Source organism: Heterocephalus glaber, unplaced genomic scaffold (assembly GCF_053883595.1).
Source record: "Heterocephalus glaber isolate CG9 unplaced genomic scaffold, H.glaber_assembly_v1.0 deba00001606, whole genome shotgun sequence".
NCBI lineage: Eukaryota > Metazoa > Chordata > Mammalia > Rodentia > Bathyergidae > Heterocephalus > Heterocephalus glaber.
The window spans coordinates 39124191-39138137 of record NW_028258377.1 but is presented as its reverse complement, the minus strand read 5'-3'; the positions used below and the strand labels follow the sequence as shown (position 1 = coordinate 39138137).

Sequence of the window (13947 nt, the reverse complement as noted above, 5' to 3'; positions counted from 1 at the left end):
AATGTCTTGAGCTTATCCTTCCTTACAGAAGAGTACTCCATTTGAAACATCTATTTCTATTGTTTACCTATATTCTTGATTTTCAGTCATCTAGTTATGTTTTTGAGCATTACATGTGATTCCAAATTAAACATATTTTGGATAAAAAGTTGGAAAGGCTCTGTGTGATGTTATCTTCATCCAGGAAAAAAAAAAGGATTGAGTGGTCTTCTGGCAGGCAGGGTACCAAAAAATTACCTAGCTCCTACCAAGGCTAGGTTTATGCCGTTTAAACATTTGTACCCTAGAGCCTCACTCTCTCCCTAAGACACGGCCCTCTCTCAGTGTGACTCTGCCAGGACTCAGCTGGAAATGTGGGTGTTTACCAAGGCCTCTCTTTCTTGAGGGAACTTGAACTCCGATTTGTCTCCCCAGTATTTCTGCGGCTGTTAAAATCTGCACAGTTCTTTAGCCTCCAAGCTGCTGTTTAAAAGTAGGCCAACAAATTCAGGGGAATCTGAATGTGATTGTCAGGCTCCTTCTCTGGTGTTTCTTCCTTTCTGACAATTTCCCTCTTAAATTCCAGCCTCTTTGACATCCCTGAACTCGGACCTCTGTGTCCTCAGACTGTAAGACTGGTACTTTCTGCCCAGCTCTTATTCCTTTATGAACAATATGTGAAATGCACCTAGGGAAAAAGGGTAAATGTGCAGCTTACGATATGTTATTTCCTTTTCTCAAGGAACACAGCCCTCAATCCATACCTGTATTGGTTGTTCCCCGTTGCCTTCAAATGGTTGTTTTATATATTTTGTCTAATTTTGGTATTTGCTTTTTTTTTTTTTTTTTTTTTTTTTTTTGGTACCAGGGATTGAATTCGAGACCTTGCACTTGCGAGGCAGGCGGCAGAACCCTGAGCTAAATCCCCGGCCCTGATATTTGCTTTTGACAGAAGGATTAGTCTGACACATTCTGCTGTCATGGGCTGAACTGGACGTTTTATTCAATCCAGTCTGGATGCCAGGTTAGAGAATGCTGGAAGGATGGGCCCAACTGACCCGGCTGCTGTCACCTGGAGCCTAGACTCTTAGGTACTTGTGACATCAGATTAATCCAGAATTAGGGCTCACTATTTTCTTTTCCTTTCCTCCTTTAATTATTTTGTTTTTGGGGGTTTTTTTGGTACTGGAGATCGAACTCAGAACCTTGCACTTGCCAGGCAGGCACTGGAACCACTGAGCTAAATCCCCAGCCCATCCTCCTTTAATTATTAAACTTTTCTTGGGTTCCAAACAGGACCAAGTGGTAGTAAACTTACTCCCCTCAGTAAACAAATATAAAACCAGATAAAATATGTAGAGCAACTGATGATAGGCCTTGGCCATCATATGCCTTTCATCCTTGAGAAAAGGGAAATACATAACAGGAGCTCCAGAGAGTGCCTGGTCACTCTGCAAACTAGGGAAGAGGGAAGTGGACCCCAAACAGGGAGCAAAGGTCTCAATTAATAGAAGAAACAGAGGGCCAGAGATTTAGCTCAGTGGTTTCGCCGCCTGCTGCACAAGCGCAAGGACCCGAGTTTGATCCCCGGTACCAAAAAAAAAAAAAAAAAATAGAAGAAACAGAAATCAGAGATGGCGGATGCCGAGGTAGCTGAAATCTGTGAGGTTCCAAAGAAGAGGAGGCTGCAGAGAGAAGGAGATCCAGAACGACACAGGCGTCCTCTTGAGGCTTTGTGTAAGTTGCACGAGTACAGGGCAAGATTCCATGAGGCCTGGCAGATAAAAGCTTCTCTAGGCCTGGGACTAAATGGGAATTCCACAGGTCACACAGTGCTGACCCCTGTTCTGGGAACACCTTGTGGAAAGACGTTGCTCAATGCTCTAGACATTCAATTGAAACCTTCAAAAGGCCACGTCTTAGGGATAGGGCTATTTTATCCCTACAAGGTGTGGTACTTTAGATCTGCCTGAATAAAGCCTAAAACCAAGCCTCAGTAGGACCAAATTGAGTCTAATAAATTTACTGCCTGATGAAAGACTTAACACTCTTTACAAGAGACAACAAAATCCAGATTCACAGTAATGAAGTAGCCGCAATTCCCAACAGACGGTCAAACATTACCAGATATACGAAGAAGAAGAAAAATATGATCCATAACTAGGAGAAAAAGTAATCTATAAAAACAGATCCAGGGGTAACTGATATTGGAATTAGTTAGTGAGAACTTTAAAATAGCTATTATAAATATGTTCAAGAATTTTAAATTGCCAGGTGGACAGACATAAATGAACAGAGAAATCTCAGCAGAGGAATATAAACACGAATTAAATGGGGCCAGGCGCAGTGAATTCAAGGCCAGTCTGAACCACATAGCGAAACCCAGTTTCAAAAAAAAAGAGGGAGGGACAAAAAAGGAACTCTGGGTCTGAAAAACACCATGTACAAAGTGAAACTTTCATTAGGAAAATTTAAAAGCATATTGGACCCTCCAGAAGAAAAGATCAGTACACTTGAGTTAAGTTAATAGAAGCCATCTAAATGGAAACAAAAAGGATTGAGAAAAATAAATGGCTTCAATGAAGTGATTTTGAAATAATATCAAGCAATACATAAAACTGGAATCCAGAAGGAGAGAGAAGAGATTGAGGCCAGAAAAAAAAAAGTTTTTAAAAATAGTGACTGAAATTCTAGATTTGATTTTTTAAATTGTTACCATCCCAAGAAGCTTGGAGTTATAAAGCCCTAAGCAAGATAAATACAATGGGAACAACATCCAGGTACATTATAGTTAAGCATCTTAAAGCCAAAAACGGTATTTTAGAAACAATGAAAGAACAAAGACATATTACATAAGGGGAACAATGGTAAGATTTATCATTTATTTCTCACCAGGACTAATGCAAGTCAAAATACAATGGAATGATATGTCAAATATTAGCTATGCACGAAGGAAAAGCCAACCTAGTAGTCAATATCTAAAGAAATTATCTTTAAAAGAGAATGAGAAATCAAGATTTTTTTTAAATTAAAAAATAGCTGAGAAAATTCACCACCAGTAGATCTGCAGTACGGGAAATGTTAAAGGAAGTTCTTAAGGCTAAAGGGAAATGCTATCTGACGGAAATTCAATTCTAAACAAAGGAACAAAACTACCAGTAAATATAACAAGTAAATAGAAGATAGGTTTTCTGTTTTCTTAGATTATTTAAAAGATAATTGACTGTTAATGCAAAAATAATTTTTATGATGGAGTTTATAACATGTAGAGGTAGCATAAAGAAGGAAAAAATAAATCGACCTATATTATTGCACATTTCTTAAATTATATAACTAGTGTCTATCCTTTTCTTATTTTTATTTTCTTTTTTATGAACTTTATTTTTCTAGTCACAAACGTTATACAAATTTGTTTACATGAAGTTAAAACACCACAGAAATATAGTATATAAAAAAAGTAAATGTCCCAAGACATTGCCACCAGAAATTACTAATGACAGTTTGTGGCATATTTCCATGACTTTTTTTATCCATGTGTAACAGGAAAACATATTTAAATACTCATCTTGATGAAAAAAATTTTTCACCCTAAAATTATAAAAAGCTATGCATACTTTCTACCAACTCCTTTAAGTATACGAATAATTTATGAAAACATTTACACTGTAAAAACTGATATATATAGATCATTAATCCATTTGGGGTTCATTTTAAAATGTGGAAAATTTTATAGCATATAGGGTTAAAAGCTTTTCTTCTGCATAGATAATAAATGGCCTCAATATGAATTTTTAATAATAAACTTTACCCTTTATCTCCTGAATTAAGATGTTCCTCTAATCACATGCTACAGCTCTCTTTTATTCCAATTATATTTTTTGTCTTATGGTGCTACCACATACTTAACTATTTTATATTTATTGCACATGAGCTTTGATATTTATAAGGCCAATCTCATCTTACTACTCTTTTAATTCAATGTTTGTGTTTTTCCATATTAACTTTTCAGTTAATCATTAGAATTATCTTGTTTATTCCTCCCATCCAAATAAATTTTGATTGGAATTGTATTGAATTTATCAATTAGCAAATTGAACATAGTGAGTTTTCTAGGAAAATAACATATGCTTCAATTTATTTTGTCTTCTTTTAAATCTGTCCTACATCAACATTATAAGCTTTTGATGTACCCTAAATTCATTTTTAGATATTTTACATTTCACTGTCATTGTGAATGGTAAATTATTTTCATTACTTTTTTTTGGGTACTGGGGATTGAACTCGGGTCCTTGTGCTTTCGAGACAGGCGGCGGAACCACTGAGCTAAATCCCCGACCCTTCATTACATTTTTAACTAGTTATGGCTTAACACTTTCAAAAGCTATTAAACTCTACATACATATGTGAATTTATCTTATTCTGCTACAGCTGACTGGATCTTCCTATTAATCGTAGCAGTTTTTCAATTGATCTTCTTCAATGTTACAGGGGGACAATTATTATTAACATCTGAAAATAAAGACCATTCTGGGACGCCGAAGCCACACGCAGACCCCGCGCACGGCCGCTCACCTCGCTGGACGCACTTGACCAGCAGCAGGCCGGCGCAGTGCCTGATGACCGCAGCAACGACCCTGCTGGTAAGCCCCGCCACCGGGGTCTCGGGCACCTCCAGGAGCAGCTCCTCCTACACCAGCCTGCTGCTGCTCTCCGAGGCCACCTTGCCGGGCTGCACGTCACCCAGGTAGGGGAACTGGCTGTTCTCCGCGTCCCCCTCATGGACTTTGCTCTTCCAGTGACTCTTCTTCCTCAGGCTCCTGGACATGGCAGTGGGCTGGGTCGCCACGGCTCCCGAGGGCCTGGGGACAAGGACCACGAGGGTGCGCTGTGGCGTCACTGGCTCGGAGGAAGCCTAGGCGGTGCCCGAGCAGCATCGGGCCCAGTACCGAAGATCGAATTCGGGACCTTGTGCTTGCAAGGCAGGCGCCTGAACCACTTAGCTAAATCCCCGGCCCTAGGTTATCTTTTTTTCAATCTGAGCAATACAGGTCCCGATTCCATTGGACCCGTCTTATAAAACTGTGGACCAGCGGGAGAGAGAGTGCAGCTCCAAGCAGCTTGTGAAGTGACTGGGGCCTGGGCAGTGTGGCGAAATCTGGGAAGGCTGTGGAACACCACCGCTCCGGGAGCTGTGAAAACATGAAGACCAAGTCTGAGAATACGGTCCTTGGCTTCTCGGCATCTGCTGTGCACCTCCTCCCCACACTGCAGAGGAGGTCACGGTGCCCAAGTTGGGGACAACATCCTGACGTCCAGGATGAAGACTGGAGGCCATGCTCCTGGGCCACACCCAGGAGGCTGTCACAAGGGAAACCACGTCAGCCACATCAGCAACCTGGTCACAGTGTGCAGAGCCAGTTGCAGTCTGGACTATTGATAACTGTAAGGCTCAGAGGTGAAGACCTCTCCTAGGCTGTCTGCTTTCTTTGTACCATCACGAAAGGAAGGAGCCATGGCGGGGCCCGCACTCTGCACCGCCCCCGTGTGGCTGCTTGTCCGCCTGGCAGTCCTGGCCGTGAGCCTGGCAGGCTCCCTCGCACCCAGATCTCCACTCTGGACCCCGCCGGAGAACAACATCGACCTCCAGGGCCCCACGCTGTGGACACCCCAGGCCAGCCACCACTGCTGACAAAGCCTGGGCAAGAAGGAAGGGGTGCCAGTTTGCCCGGGGCTGTGGCCACTGCCTATAGGCTGCCAGGGAAGAGCCCTGCAGGCCTGTGGGACAAGGACCTGCTCCTGGGGCTGGCTCTGCCCTACCCGAGAAGGAGCACCAGTCTCCGCAGTGGGAGAGGGCGAGGAGCCTTAGACAGGAGCACAAGAGGCACAGGGACAGAGCAAAGCTGCACAGAGGTAGCTGGAGGTGGGGGCCGGGGTGGGCCAGGCCTGGATCTCAGAGGCCCAGGGCTGGCGGAGGGGGCCTGGTGTGGGATCCCAGATAAAGGAAGGGGGTCTCACTAAAGTCAGAGGGGTCTACTAAGGGAGGAGAGGCCCGGGGTGCGGGAGGTAACATAGAGGCTGTCCGGGCCAGGACAGGGTGAGGGTGTGCAGTCAGGGAGGGAGCCCAGGACAGCCCAGTGCAGGTCATGAGCTGTGAGCCATGGGTGGTAACTGATAACATGGTTCGTACAGCATTCATGGGCACAGGCTTAGGTGTGGGGCTGTGTGAAGCTCCTACACCTTGGGAAGGATTCTTGGGGATAGAGCAGAACAGGCCTCACTGGGACGGGCTTGTCCTGCTCCCTGCCCAGCTGACCGTGCTCAAAGGTGAGAAAGAAGTGGGGTCTCTGCACACCAGGGGAGTGTGGGAGGGAGGTCAGGGCAAAGCCTGTGGTCACCATGCAGGCTGCGAGGCCCTGGTGGCCTCTCAGGGAGAAGCACCCTGCTGACAGAGTCCACACCCCTCACCAGAGCTAACAAATTGATCCCAGTCCTAAAGGTTGATACCTAGGCAGAGTGGTCGATTTCAGAGTTTGTTTTTTCAAAATTGACAGTGGAAATCTGTATGGAGATACCTCAGAAAACTAGGATTAGAGGTCCCATTTGACCCAGCTATTCCCCTGCTGGGGATCTTCCCCAAAGAATTAAAAGCATCATATCACAGAGATATATGTGCACCCATGTTCATAGCAGCACAATCTGTAATAGCTAAAACTTGGAAGCAGCCCAAGTGCCCATCAACTGGAGGCTTAAAAAGAATCTGTGGGGTTTTTTTAAAAATAAAATGGAGTACTACTCAGCTTTCAAAAACAATAAATTAGAGACATTTTTAGCTAAACGAATGCGCATTGAGGTGATACTCTTAAGTGAAATAAATAGGATACACGTGTAAATACCACATAGTTTCTGTAGTGTGAGAAACTGAAAGTGTAAGTAAGCACTAAAAGCTATAACAGATGATGTCAAATAGGAAGGAAAGGGGTAAAAGGGAAGGGGAAGTGGAAGGCCCTGGGGAAAGAAAAAAGGGTAAGGAATACATATGAGAAAATGGAAAAATGGAAACAAAGTCTTTGTAAATAGGGAGGAATGGAAGGGTTGAAGGGAGGGCAGGGGAATGGTGAAAAAATAAGAACCAAGAGAGGTTACGTAAAGGTGCAAATTTCCATTGATGCATCTCATGATATCATATACCTAATATGTACCAACAGAATCCATTTTTAAAAAACTGCTTAGTGAAACCTGTTGAGGTGGTGTAGATCTATAATCCCAGTACTCTGGGAACCTGGGGCAAAGGGATTAGAAATTCAAGTCTACATTGAGCAAATTAGATACTTAGTGAGATCCTATGACAAAATTACAAAGAAAAATTAAATGGCATGGTGATGTAGTTCAGTGAGAAGGTCCCGGAAAATGCTCTGGACCGGGTCAGAGGTGTCAGGTTGACCACACTGATTATGCCACCAAGCCGATCATGTTACACGACAGTAAAGCTTTAGCTTTTATTTAAAAAAAAAAAAAAAAAAGACCATTCTGCCCCTTGGTATTACTACTTAATTCCTTTACTTACCCTTATTTCTTGTTTTCAAGTTATTGTCCTAGTGAGGACCTTCAGAGCAACACTGAACAATAGCAGTGAAAGGGACATTGTTTAGATTCTCACAATGGAACTTTCTAGGCAGTTAAGCCCAGTACTAGCTTTGGTTTTTTACACACATTCCTTAAAATGTTACAGACATTTCCTTCTTCCATGCCTTTCCAACTGTCTTACTGTGAACGGCTGATAAATTTTATCAAATTCCTTTTGAGATAATCACAAGGTTCCTTTTCTCTTTTTAGTCTAATAATCATTAGATTTTATAAGGTTAAGATAAGCTTATCATTCCAGGGAAAAAATCCCCAAACTGGCAATAGTGTTTTGACATACTATGGAAGCCAATTTGCTATATTCACCCACTAGATGGCCATGCCATTTTCTTAAAAGGACTATTATTGGAGTTAGGATAATAGATGTTCACAAGGCCTCATGGAAATGTTCCATCTCTCTCTGGCTCTGGAACACCATGGTTCTTTGAGGGAAATGCATGTGCTCCTTCTCCGGGCCAACAATACTTCATGCTTCAAAGCTCAATGTCACAGCTCTTTGTAGTCAACTTGTCTTAATCCAAAACACGGCTACTTCCCAGGGCCTGCTGGTCCCAAAATGCTGGCCAGGCCTTTCCAACATTCAGTGCACCTCAAGCCCCAACGCTCCATTTTCTTTCTTTTCCTGGAGATGAGATGGCTTCTTAACTTTGAACACACAGAAGTTCTCCTTTCTCTTGTAGCTGTCTGACTTCTCATGTGGAGAGGTACTGCTTCACTCTTCCTCAGGCAAATCTACCCTTCCACTAACCTCGTGAATGCTCGCGCAGTCTGACTGGAGTCCTCTCGGTGGTCTCAATTCACATGACTGCTCCTGCCATCGAGAGAAGCAGGGTGTGAGGATTTCAGCCCCACTCCCACAGAGTGCTCTGCCTCCCACACTCCAAAGCTACGTCCAGATCTGGACAGTTATGGACCTGGCTTTGGAAGAGGAAATGGGAACACATACTAAAAATTCTTGGGAGCCAAGAAAATAGCCACCCAGGACACAAGGTCGACTCATTGGCTCTGCTTCAGCCCATTCACCCTCACAGGCATTAATCTGGCCTTTCCTCCTCTAATCCCCATGGCCCCCTGCACCTGGATTCCCAGACCTCTGGGCCAGCTGGCAGCCACTGGACTCCAGCAGCATGGCTCTGCCCCGTTCTCCCAGCAGCACAATCGCCAGGCTCACACCAGGTGGTCACAGTTGGGATGTCCAGCGGCGAGGTCTGTAGGTGAGGTCAGCCCGAGCAGTCCTCGACAGCCTGTGACTTAGTCACGGTCACCACTAGGCAGTGCTGGGCACCACTGGACAGAGCATTTCATGAAGACCAGCCAGTGAGTAGTGGAACTTGAGGGGTCAGTGCCATCCCTAAGAGACTGAAGGGATAGGGCTGGAAGGGAGGCTGGGGACAGGCCACAGCAGGCTTCACCACTTCGGCCACACTCTGTCAGAGCCCGAGGAGCCGCAGCAGGAGACAGCCTAATCTAGATCATCCAAGAAGTCATAGGCAACAGGGACTCGGGGATCCATCTTGAAAAGAGGACCAGGGGCCTGGAATTTAAATCTCTGACGTTACTTCCAAATGGGGTGATGCATTTTGGATGTGTTACAAAGACTTAATTGTTCCTTGTTCTCAGTGCCTGCTACACTGGAAGCTCTCAAAAATATCGGTTTGAATACATGATCAAAGCATAATAAAATGTGCCATGATTTTGGAAACACTATTTTTATATTTCATCCATTTTTATTTTACTGGAAGCCTGGAAATACAGACGTGGCTTGGACCTCTCCTGCCATCTGAGTAGCCCAGGGGTCAGAAAGTGGAGGGTCCTCAGGGCTGAGGCCACACTGTCCTGGCACGGCCACTGCTGCCGGGGTGTCTGTGGACACGCACACTGAGGCAAGGCCAGTGGTGCTGGTGTCCAGGCCCAGATGGCCAGTGAGTGGCTCCACATATCCAAGGAGGCCCAGGAACTGGACTGAGGGGGTGCATCTCACTCTCGCCTCCTCCTTGCCATCCCAGTACTTTTTGGTAGAGGCTTGCCTGCACCTCAAGGCACTGTCCCTCTCTCTCCTGGGGTGGTTGGCTTCTGGGCCCTCGCTTTCATCAGGCCACGGTGATGCTCAGGCCACGGGCAAACACACCCAGGGCACACATCCCAGCTGCTCCCCAGCCTTCTGCTGGAGGAGCTGACTGATAAGATAAAGAGCCTTCTCCTCACAGCGACCAGTGTGCTGGGCTGGTGGAAGCCTGCAGCTGTGAGGGGAAGCGGGAAAGTTAAGGAGTCCTGGGTCTGGCCTCTGTCTGGGTTCTGCAGGTCACATTAACACTTGGTGCTGGAGGCCAGGTGATCTTGGGCAGGCTGCCTGTTCCCTCGGCCTGAACGGCAAGTGTGAGGGTGAGAGAATGGGGGTCTCCTGGGGGCAGGTGAGGCTGGGGAGCCTTTGTAAACTGTCTTCCCAAGGCCCCCTCATGCAACCCCAGCACCTGGGCCTCACCCCACCTCCCTCCTGGGCTCTCCCACCTGGCGGCTGCCTCCAGGAGGGGTGAGGCCTCACGCCTCCCAACAGCCTTCTGCTCCCAGGCCCCAGAGCCAGGGCCTCCCTGGGCTCAGCTGGGCAAACCTGTCCCACCCTACCACCTGACGGCCCCTTTGTGGGATGCCAGAGCAGACTGATTTTCTCTGTGAAAACACAGAGCAGGCCTGACAGTGGTCCTGGAGTGACTGCAGATGCGGCTGAGATGCTTTGACCTGGCACAAGGGGCACCCAACAGGGTCCGATCTCTGGCTCGACCTCCAGAAACTGTGCACGCTTGGGACGGTTCCTCACCTGGACCCCAGGCCCAGTTTCCTGAAGGGACTGGGCTCTGCTCTTGTATTTGTGCTTGACTCTGGCTCAGGGCCGGTTATGGGCCCCACTTGGCAGATCAAACTCTGTTCTCGATTGGCCCCTCGGAAGCTGGCCCCTCCAGAGCCCCCCACAGCTCAGGCCCCAGAAGGGCGCCACCCCTCCCCTACGTCTGTTCCCTAGGTCTAGGCTGGACACATAGCGGGTACTCAGTGTTTGCTTCGGGACTGAATGGCACAGAAGCGGAGCTGGGAAACTCCCCTTGTCACAGACGCGCCCTCCCCTGCGTCCTGCCGAAACAAACACAGTTTAAAGTCCAGCTTTCTTGCCTCATCGACTGACTCCTGTCCTCCCATGACGTGCTGGGCACTGGGTCTCAAACTGCCTCACACCAGCCCTTCCTTGTGGATACCGCCTAGTGCCCATGCTTCTGCCTGTCTCTGCACCTCACAGAATCCCGGAACGCTGCCTAGGGTCTGCCTTGGCTCCCTGTCACTCTAAGGCCGGGAGCTAACCCAGGAGGAGGTCCGAACAGCCCCTCCCATCCAGCTGTGCCCTCTCACTGACCGTGGTCCTCTCCACCCTGCGGACACCAGCCCCTGACCCTGAAAACTACGTTGGGTGGCCAGATAGGCCACACTGGAGTGGGGTACTCTGAAGTCCTCTGGTCTGGCTTGTCTCTGGGACCCTGGAGTGGTTACTAGTGTGGCTGGGCGTTCCAGGAAGTGGGGATGGCAGATGTATTGGCTCCAAGGGGCCACTGGGGGGCGAAGAGGGTCATTAGGGCCATGACCTCACAAGAAGGTCCCTCAAGTGTGAGCCCATTCTTCCTCCCACAGCAAGGCTGCCCCTAGCTCTGGACAGCCTCCTGGGTTGATTGTGCCCTAAGCCTGAGGCTGTTCTTGCCTCACCCTTTTCTTTCCCTCCCCCTAAACCCGGGCCCAAGGGCATCTCCCAAGGGCATCGTCCTCCTGGAGCCTGCCAGTCCTGCTTGCCCATCAGGGAAAGAGCACTGTGGTTTCTCCTGACCTTGGACTGGCCTGGCCACACATGGCGGATGTGGGCATCGTGCCCTGAGCTACTTGGAGCTCCCTGGAAGGACAGGGCCATCAACTGTGGCCTCTAAGGTAGCAAGAACGGATGTTTTCACCCACCTAAGCCCCCTCAGGCCCTCCCTTCCTCTCTCTCTGGATCGTGGTCAAGGGGTGGGCAAGGATAGTAATTCCTGTAACAGAATCCTGCTAGTAGCAAATGTAAGTGGCCAGGTTCTCTCCTGGGTGCTGAGAAAACACAAATGAGACAGTCCCTGAGGACTCAACCAGCCGCAGGCAGGCACAGGCCTTAGCGTATGGCGAACACTCAGTACATTTTTGTGGAATGAGTGAAAACTACGTGAAACAGGCCGTCTGTCTGGATACACCCAGCAGCACAAATGCCTGGTGGGGTGTGTGACAAATGCAGGAAGGCCTCCAGGGCAGAGGTGAGGCTTCAGCCCACCACCACCCACCCCCACTTTCGGGTAAGGAGGGTTCCCAGTCCCCATGGCCACCTTGTCTTGGTACCTCAGCAGCACACGGGCTCAGCAACAATTCCCCAGGGCCAAGACATTAAAGGTAGAAAGGAAACTGTTTTCTGGAGGGAGTCTTTGGAGAAGAGCTGGAGGAACCAGAGGACCTGAAGCTTATCTGACACGCTGTCCCCAACCCAGGGTACCTCAGGAGTGGCCCACACTGTGGGCCCTAAGAAGGATTACCTTCAGCCTTCAGGAGCGCAGCCTGAACCCCTACAGGGGGCGCGTCACAGGTGGGCCCCTGCTGTTCTCTTCAGTCAGGGACAGTGCCAAGAGCCGACATGAGCCTGGACCTGGACATCCTGCCAAGATGCCAAGACTATACACCAGGTTCTGGACCCCTGCTTCCTTGTCCCATGCCCAGCTCCAACTGTGTGCGGGCCACCTGTGGGTATAGATTACACTGCTCAGAGGCTGACAGGTTAGAAGAGGCATACGTAGGAGGAGCAAAGGTAAATGTAGTGAGGGGATTTCAGGGAGTGGGGGTGGCACCTGGAGATGTGTAAATTGGGAGAACCAAGCAGTGTCTGAGCAGTCCCAGGAATCCTCTCCCAGATGCACTGCGTGGGAACTTCCACAGCCTCTCGAGAACCTCCTCCCTTTTCCCCAGCAAAGTTTTGGACATTTGCTATGGATCCCAGAGTCCAGATGAGAGTGGCTGACCACAAGCCATGCTGTACACTCAACCCTTGGGACAGCAATGGTCAGTGGGGGTCACCCTACTCCACACCTTGAGCCTCTGGCCTGTGGACCTCAGACTGTGCACAGTCCAACTCTGCATTCTTCCACCTCCGTCCTGAGGGGGCAGAGCAGAAACCTCCCCCAACACCGCAGTGAGGCCCACGGCTGGTACTCTGCGGATCCAGACACACCGACATGCACCCCGCCAGCACCCTGGGCACGCTACTGCTGCACGAATCCCTCACGTTTCTCTCCTCCACGGTCCAGCCCCAAGCACCTACCCCTTCCTTGGCCTGCCGCAGGCTGTACCTCTCCAAGCAGCCCTCTTCCTTGGGGCAGAGGAAGCCCGTCTGGCCCCACAACCTGTGAGCATCCCGGGCGGGGGGGAGGGGGGGGTCCTTCCCAGATCTCGGCTAAGGGGGCACACGTGGCTATCAAGGCACTGGCTGAATGAAGGGCCTCCTCGGGGTCTGGAGAAGCGCAGGGCATCTGCGCTGTGGCCCCGGCAGACGCTGTTCAAAGGCATTCCTGCAGCAGAGAGGTTGGGCGTGGAGGAAGAGACCCGGGGAGAGAGGGCCCCTAGCAAAGGACTGCTCATACCTTCACCCCTCCCACCTGCACCGCCATGCTGCAGTCCTCTCCTTTCTCAGCAAGCATGGGAAGCAAAGGTCCTTGCAAAGGAGGAGGAGGCGGCCTGCAAGGAGCTGGCAGAAAGTCCCCCGGGAAGCAGGGAGGCCTGGAAAGACAAAGCACCCTACTTCCGCCTCCAGTCAGCGGTCACCTCCTCCAGGCAGCCGCCCTGATCGCCGTTTCTACCCCCATAAAAGGCACCTTTGTATGGTACGGTCCTGCGTCTGCGTTCCTGACCCAAATCTCACGTCAGGGTTCGGAGCTGATCGCTCAGGGTGCAGAAGGCTCCTACCCTGAGGGGCGGGGCAGGTGTGGCTGCTGGGACCCTAGGAGGTTTCCGAGCGAGGCGAGGCCCCATCTCCCCTCCGGCTGGGGCACCGCCCCTAGAAGCGACTTCAAAGGGCCCGGGCCTGGGCCTCCGCAGCCAGGCTAAGGTCTGTGGCGCCCAGATCCAGCCCCGGCAGCATCCTCGCCGTCGGGGATGTTCCAACCCCGGGTCTCCGAGGCGTGGGTGCGAGTGCGGGAGGGAGGCTGCGGAGACCGACCGAGGGGCGCGTTCTGAGCCCCGCCATGGGAGGGTCGGGCGGCCGCGGGCCAATGGCACGCGAGGGGC

General features: G+C 49.4%; 1 long non-coding RNA gene across 3 annotated transcripts; it reads right to left on the bottom strand.

Moving 5' to 3' along the window:
- Nucleotides 1-2842: 2842 nt before the first annotated feature.
- LOC110345157 (uncharacterized) lies at nt 2843-13915 on the bottom strand. 3 transcript variants are annotated; one of them, XR_015444868.1, is made up of 3 exons: nt 12207-13913; nt 8369-8431; nt 2843-5168 (listed from the first exon to the last, which is right to left on the bottom strand). It is a non-coding gene; the product is annotated as an uncharacterized LOC110345157 (long non-coding RNA). The 3 variants fall into 3 exon arrangements; XR_015444867.1 differs by lacking the exon at nt 12207-13913 and adding an exon at nt 8712-12196; XR_015444866.1 differs by lacking the exon at nt 2843-5168 and having other exon boundaries at nt 8368-8431; nt 12207-13915.
- Nucleotides 13916-13947: the final 32 nt, after the last annotated feature.